This window comes from Alnus glutinosa, chromosome 5, assembly GCF_958979055.1.
Source record: "Alnus glutinosa chromosome 5, dhAlnGlut1.1, whole genome shotgun sequence".
Classification (NCBI taxonomy): Eukaryota; Viridiplantae; Streptophyta; class Magnoliopsida; order Fagales; family Betulaceae; genus Alnus; species Alnus glutinosa.
Window position 1 is genome coordinate 8889742 of NC_084890.1, and position 8631 is coordinate 8898372.

The following is an 8631-nucleotide window of genomic DNA, read 5'->3' on the forward strand; positions in this document are numbered from 1 at the left end:
AGAAGGTTGTAGGCTTCAATTCAAATTTCATCCCAAAGAGTTTTGGCTTGTGAAAGGTTTCAATTCAACCTGAGGTATTAAAGTAAGCAGCAGCTTTAGTTATGGGTCTTCTTTCCTAAAATTGAATGACCAAAGCACAAATGACAAGAAAACTACATGATCAATCACCTAATTGTTGCACATTTCGGCATCTAAATTTCTCCTCAGTTTCACATAATTTCAGTTGCATTTCCATATATGGCCCCAGGATTGAACAGTCTAGTGAGAACATCCCCAGACTATAAATCTATATAAGCACTAATACAGGCTTTAGAACAATTCACTGGCACTACACCCTTCACTACCCATTCTTTATCTTACAACGTATTTTGAGTTTTTTCCCTCAAGGTCTTCTTTTTATCCAATCTCAGTTTCTTTTTGCAATACCAGTGGCTTTTTAAAAAGTTTTCATGGACTAAGACAGAGGATCCTTTCTCTCCTTTTCTTTTTTGTGGTTGTCACGGAGACCTTGAGTAGAATGTTGTCTGCAATTGGGGATTAAGGGCCCTTATCAGGATTTTTGGTAGGGTTAAGAATAATAACAAGCTCCTCGTGTCTCATCTCTTTTTTGCAAATAATGCCTTGATCTTTTATGGGTCAAATTCAGATCATCTCTGTCATTTGTGTTGTTTGTTCTAATTATTTGAAGTTGCTTCATGGTTGGAAATTAACTTGGCTAAATCTGAATTAGTCCCTACGGGCCCCATGGAAGATGTTGAAGGTTAAGCTTGTATCATTGGTTGTAGGGTGCCCTCTCTGCCTAAGAAGTATCTAGATCTTCTGTGGGTTGCTTTGTCCAAAGCAAAATCAATCTGGGATGATATTATTGAGAAGATTGAACGTCAGTCGGCAGGTTGGAAGCGGCTTTAGTTATCGAAGGGTGGTAGGATTACTTTGATTAAAAACACTCTTTCAAATTTGCCCACTAATTATTTGTCTCTTTTCTCCATCCTAGCTGGTGTAGCTGATCGAATAGAGAAACTTCTTCGAGATTTCTTATGAGACGGAGTTGGTGACGAATTTAAATTTCATCTTGTTAGTTGGTCTAAGGTTTGTACGGTGTGAGGATCATACTTTAAAGGCGGCCTTTCCAGAGTTGTATAGTATTTCTCGTTTTAAGGAGGTGTCGGTGGAAAGTCATATGCAGATTTCAAAAACAATTCTATACCGTAGAACATTAACTTTAACATATTAGTGCACAATTGGGAGGTGGATTTGATTACCTCATTCTTTGATATGTTGATTCCTTTAGATTGAAATGAGGCGGCGAGGAATCTGTTGGACTTCTTCCAAGAGGAGTGTTTTTTAGGTCAAATCTTTTTACCACGCGCTTAGTCCTCCCACTAGGCCTTCCTATTCTTGGAAGACCATATGGAGAAATAAGGCTCCTTCGAGGGTGACTTTTTTGTAAGGGCAACAACTTTATAAAAAATCTTAACTTTGGATTATCGAAGGAAGAGATAAGTCATGGTGTTGGATTGATGCTGTATGTACAAGAAAAATGGGGAATCTCTTGACCACTTCTTGCTCCATTGCAGAGTAGTCAAGGATTTGTTGGTTTTGATCTTCCGTCATTTTGGGATAAAGGGGGTCATGTCCCATTGTCCGATGGAGCTATTGGCTTGTTGGATAGGTCAGCTCAGTAGCCACTGAAATAAAGAAGTTTGGAGGTTGGTTCTTCTGTGCTTAATGTGGGGTATTTGGAGATAACAGAATGACCGAAACTTCGGTAATTGCAAGAGGATGGTGTTTGAATTAAAGGCTGTTTGGATGGCTGCCAACAATTTTCTAATGTCTATGTTTGGTTGGCTGCCTACGAGTTTCTAGAATTTTTGAATATATGTTCTTTTTCTTCTTCTATGTAGAATGTCTCTTGTATACCTCGAGTACTTGAGTTGAGCCCCTACACCTTTTTTTCACACACACACACACACACATATATAAAATAATAATAATAATAATAATAAAATAAAAATAAAAAATAAAAACCATATGTGCAATACCATCTCACTTGTCAATATGGCAATGGGAACTATAAAGCCTGCAGGCCTTGTAGGCACCATATAACATAATCTAGTTAGCTCTAATAGGTGCTCGTAGGTAACACTTCTCCACTTCATTTTATAGGCAATCCTCCCTTCTCAATCCAATGAATGACAGCTTATAGGTATATCCTAGAGATTGAGATCCAATCCATTGGATTGCACCGGATCCCAATCAACTGAATGACTGAATGATTCCCAGCTTTTATCTAAGCCACTCATTAAAAGTGAACCCCCCCAGATCACAACAGCACATAGGATAGAAAAAGAAGGGATGCACCAGGTGCAAACCACGAGTGGTTGGAGTTTGTCAAATTAGCCACTTTAGCCATAGGGGTGGATCCCCCACCCCCAATGACTGGTTTTGAAAAGGAGGGAGGGAAGGACTGTTCAGCCAACGCCAATGAGCGGGTTGGTGTTGGCCATGCTAACCCAGTAGCCAAAGGGGGCAGTTTGGCCACCCTGGTGACTTGTATTCCACTCTTGTGGCTTGCATTTGACCCAAGCTTGGCATGCAAGCTACTCTTCTTTCTCTGTTCTGTTGTCATGATCTGAACCGTTCATCTAAAGCTATTATAATCCATATCCTAAACATAATATACCCTATTTACCTCTTAACTAAGAGCCTGCTTGAGAATGCGTTAATGAGCTTAAAAAGTACTTTTAGTACCAAAAAAAAAAAAAAACATATACCAATAAAAAATGGGTCCGTTTGCTCTAAAAATGAAGCTTGAAAATGAAGCCTTTTCTATTGACAAAAGTTTTATTTTCCAATGCAATCCCAAACAAACTCTAAAAGATCATGCATCTTTCAATATGGTGTTTTCCCCACTAGTCTTGCATATAAAAGAAGGTGATAAAAAAAAAACAGACACTGCGGGACACAATCATGGATATGCTCAATCAACCATAAAAGGAAATTTTAGAAAGTAAAATCCACTAGACTAGGCTCCCGTTTTGGTTCTCTCGTGCAATCTAGAGAAAGTAATTCTCTAAGAAGTGTCCTTAAAGTACTTACTGTAAAGCGTTATGTTAACAACTAGTGTTTGGTATTATATTCTAGAAAAGAAGTCTGAAACTGAAAAGTAAACATGCTATCCGAAGTGGCATTTGGCTAGGGTATTAAAAGTAAACGGGATAAGGATGTGGCTAGAGAATGGACAAATGGAGGGACAAAAGGAAGTGTGTGTGTGGTGGCATTTGGCTAGGGTATTAAAAGTAAACGGGATAAGGATGTGGCTAGAGAATGGACAAAGGAAGTGTGTGTGTCCAATGGAGGGACAAAAGGAAGTGTGTGTGTGTGTGTGTGTGTGTGGTGGCATTTGGCTAGGGTATTAAAAGTAAACGGGATAAGGATGTGGCTAGAGAATGGACAAAGGAAGTGTGTGTGTGTGTCCAATGGAGGGACAAAAGTGAGTGTGTGTGTGTGGTGGCATTTGGCTAGGGTATTAAAAGTAAACAGGATAAGGATGTGGCTAGAGAATGGACAAAGGAAGTGTGTGTGTGTGTCCAATGGAGGGACAAAAGTGTGTGTGTGTGTGTGTGTGTGTGTGTGTGTGTGTGTGGACAAAGGAAGTGTGTGTGTGTGTCCAATGGAGGGACAAAAGAGTGTGTGTGTGTGTGTGTGTGTGTGTGTGTGTGTGTGTGTGGACAAAGGAAGTGTGTGTGTGTGTCCAATGGAGGGACAAAAGAGTGTGTGTGTGTGTGTGTGTGGACAAAGGAAGTGTGTGTGTGTGTCCAATGGAGGGACAAAAGAGTGTGTGTGTGTGTGTGTGTGTGTGTGTGTGTGTGTGTGTGTGTGAGAGAGAGAGAGAGAGAGAGAGAGAGAGAGAGAGAAACAAAAATACCTTTTTGTAGTAGAAGGCTGCTACGTTCAGAATTTTAGAGCTTACGTGGCAGCACACGTGACAATACCGGATCCCCCAAGACAGCAGTGAATAAGGAGTATAATCTCCATATATTATTTTTCCAAGTGTTTTAGCTAATAAGGAATGTATTTTCCATTAGTTTATTTCCTTTCTAATTATTTTCCTGCATGATATAATAACAGCTAGACCTAGTGGTTATGTCTTATGACCTAACCGTCTTCTATATAAGTGTAACTCTAATCAATAAAATATCATGCTGAATATTATGAAAACCTAGAACCTTTGTTGGTATCTTGGAGGTCACGGCTCTCTCGAAATAGAAACAAAAATACATTTTTGTAGTAGAAGGCTGCTATGTTCAGAATTTTAGGACTTACGTGGCAGCACACGTTGCAATATTGAATCCCCCAAGACATCAATGAATAAAGAGTATAATCTCTATATATTATTTCCCTAAGTGTTTTAGCTAATAAGAAATGTATTTTCCGTTAGTTTATTTCCTTTCTAATTATTTTCCTGCATGATATAATGACAGCTAGACTTAATGGTTATGTCTTATGACCTAACCGTCTTCTATATAAGTGTAACCCTAATCAATAAAATATCATGCTGAATATTATGAAAACCTAGAACTTTTGTTGGTATCTTTGAAGTCACGGCTCTCTCGAAATAGCCTTAATCCCTTTTCTTTTGTTCATTTTTACTATTTGATTGCATCAAGTGGTATCAGAGCCAAAGTTGATTGTTTTCTACAACAATCTCTGATCCACGCCATCACCATGTTTTTCTGGAATGAAGAGGAACGAGCAAGGCTAGACAAGACGCGGTTAGAATTCCTCACGTATAAAGAAGAAGCGAGCAAACGGATGGAGGAGATCAGGAAAAGAATTGAAAGCTTTTCTCCACCACGCACCTCTCCGACAAGCCAAGCCCCACCCATTCAACCTACCCCATCGGCAACAAGAAGTGATGCCAAAGCCCCAAGCAGTGTTAGAGACGCAAACCACAACACCTACCTCACCGGCTACCACCATCACAAAAAAGAGGAAGAGGAGCGATTGAAGCAACCAAAATCCATCCACACCGGCGCCTCACCAAACCACCCTCGATCGGCTTCAGATCAGCCCACCCCAGCCGCACATCCAGAAATCACTGGACCCAACCTTCCAAACGCGCAGTCATCAACTCACGCCGCGCTCCCATGCCTCTGGGAGTCACTCGTGTTCATTGTGGTGTGAGAGAGATAAAGAATGGAGCTTTTGTTTGGCTTTGGTTCGGGAAAAAAAAATATTGGTGGGAAAAGAAGATTGCATGATCCCAACCACTACAAGAAAGAGACACAAACCAAGAATAAGAAAGCTGAGCATTGGGATGCATCTCGCGATAAGAAGCGCCTGGAAAAATCAGTGACAATGGTAGCAAAAGTTGTTCTCAAAGAGCATCTCATTCTCTTGGCAAATAGCATGACGTGTGCTGGAAATTTGGTTGGATTCAATTATGGTGGTTATAAAGCATTGACGCACTCATATAATGTCGAAGCACCATTTACAGAAGCAACACTTTCTACACCAAGAAGATGTTTTGAGAGAGCTGCTGAAAAGCGTCATATGGACTCATTGTCCAGCATAGTTGCATCTTGTTCCTGGGGTAGACATGTGGCAGTGGGTACACCAAAATTCTTCCTTGGGGACAAGGAAGATGTTAAGGGAGAGGGATGATACGTTCAGAATTTTAGGGCTTATGTGGTAGCACACGTGGTAGTACCAAATCCCCCAAGACAATAGTGAATAAAGAGTATAATATCTTTTTTTTTTTTTTTTTGGTAAGTAAGTAGATTTTATTGAAAAGAAAGCATAAGGCACCCCTACGTACACAAGAAGTATACACAGGAACCACAATGACCCGAAAAACCCGAAAAAAAAAACCTAGAAAACAAAGAACCAACTAAAATACTACCTGCAAAAGAAACCAAACAGCACCCAAAAAACCAAGAAAACCTGAGAACCCACAAAAAAAAACCCTTAAAGCAACCAACCCTACGACCTATTGGCCTTGTCTCTCCTACACCTCGAAGAAGCTTTGATGTCTCCATAATTTACGGAACTTTGTAGATTCCGAAGCTCCCTCTTACTCTCGCATTTCTTGTTCTCAATCATCTCACCCCAAATCTCCCGATGCTTCTGTCTCTATTCTTTAGTCACCAACGGATACACCTCAAAGATCGTCCCCCAGAGCTTTGCCTCAATTCTCCAACAACCCTTCTCCTAATTCTGATCGCAAACAATAGGCTGATCCTTCTTCTCTTGAAGCTTTGATACCTCCTTCCTCCACCAATAGACTGCATCTCAGACTTTCTCTCCCAAAGTCGAACTAGTGGATGAAATCCGACTAGGACCTTCAGTAGACTTCTTCTCTTCTACTGGATCTGCAGAGACATGTAAAGAAGAAGCTGCGTGGGCTTGCACAGAAGGAACCGCAGGGACTAAAGAGGAGGACACCGGAGAAGAGTTCAACTCAGAATCGACCAACAAGGAGACAAAACCTAGAGAAGTTGCCGGAGCCACTAGAAGCAACAACTCCGGTGCCGGCAAAGGAGGATGACAGAACCCAAAAGAACTCGATGACACCATACCCATTACCCATACCCTCAGATGATTCTTTAGAGGCTAGAATCTGGCTTGAAAGCACTGTATGGACATTACTCGACTCACCCCTGGTGGAAGGCACAAACGACATCGTCCCTGTAACTACTGACGACGAGGGCTCCGACCTAATGGAACCCCCAACAGAAACCGATATTGTTGGACCCGCGCCCTCTGTGGCTATCGACGCAGCAACCTCCAAACCCTCAGGAGGAGGTCGAACTAGAATCAGCCCAGACGACACCTTCGACGTCGTCTCCGGCGGCGAACTCGACGAACGGGAGACTTTAGCTTTCGGCATGAGACAAGCCACGCGGAAGCCAGGAGATTTAAGACTTAGCCTTGACCCGGCAAAACGGTCCAGAAGATTCCTTACAACCAGGCCCAAAGCCAAAAAAAAAAAAAACCCGGTACCCAACTTACGCTATGTCCACAACCTCAAATGTTCGATTTTCAAATTTGAACAAGAGGGACGCTTCTTACCCTGCGGACGAAGAGGACGGTCTTTGTCCAACAGGTTGAGCTGATGCGACTCCACCGAGAAGCAATCCACTGTTGTTCTTTGTACAAACTTTGCATGCCACACCGTCGGAAGAAGATCAAGCTCACAAGGCTGCAACAACGAAGCCCTTGACCTGGAACGATCGCCACCCACGATGGACAACTCCCTCGCAACAATGGCCAGAACCGACCTCAACACCTCCTCAAAAGAGGGTCCCGTCCACTTTGGAGCCAAACCCAAACTTTGCTGAACAGCCATCACTTCCTTCTTCTCCGAAGAAGAAGAGGAACCACTCCCACTACACATAGGGCCAATGAGAAAATCAACAACCTTCTCAGCTCGTCAAAGAATTTGATCCAACCCCACCCTCCACGACCCTCGGGGATAACAATGAACCCTTTCCAACCACCCAACCCGAATTAAGAAACCTCTAAAAAGCGCCCATCTTTGTTCCCACCTCTTCGAGCAATCAAAAGTTTCGATCCCCCTCTGAATGACTTTACAATTTCTTGCTCTTCCAGTAAACCCAACAACACTTCCAACATCGACGCAAGCCATTCGGAGCTCTAAGAATTCAATATGACCACTCCTAGAAAAATTTTCCTCTTCTCCTCCACCCTCAGCGCCGACACCTCAGCCAAAACAGAGAAAGCAAAAGACTTCGATTGCACTAAAAATTTCTTATCCATCTCACAACACCCCCAGAGCACCGACAACCAAGCCAAGCCAAAATTACATCGCCGGAAAAAGAACCACCCAAACCAAAGAGCACATTGACAAACTCCCCTGCGAGAATCACACCCCAACAGACCAGCAAAACAGAAACTCGAAACCTGAGTACCAAACGAAAGACTAAGAAAGATAGAGGAAGTGGTAGGCGACGAGAAGAAACGAATCCCTAGCTAGACACGCTCCCACGTGCCAACGCTAGGGCAGAGGGGAGAGAGAGAGAGAGAGAGAGAGAGAGAGAGAGAGAGAGAGAGAGAGAGTGCAATGATAAGATAGTTATTCAGAGTATTCCCATAATCTCTATATATTATTTCCTAAAGTGTTTTAGCTAATAAGAAATGTATTTTTCATTAATTTATTTCCTTTCTATTTATTTTCTGGCATGATATAATGACGGCTAGACCTAATAGTTATGTCTTATGACCTAGCCGTCTTCTATATAAGTGTAACCCTAATCAATAAGATATCATGCTGAATATTATAAAAATCTAGAACCTTTGTTGGTATCTTGGAAGTCACGACTCCCTCGAAGTAGCCATTAGAGATCACGGTTCTCTCGAAGTAGCCTATATCATTTTTCTTTTGTTTTTTTTATTATTTGATTGCATCAAAGGCAGGATTTTCTTCTACTTAAAAGTAGAGAATAATGACAAGGCATTCACTATAGTACCTTCTTGGTAGAGTTAACAAACATATGGAAAAAACTGATAACCACTTTTTTTGTAGTCAAAAGCTAGAAATGTTGATTATTGATGAGCACCAGCTTCTACACTTCAAAAACAATATATATAACACTGCCACACAATACT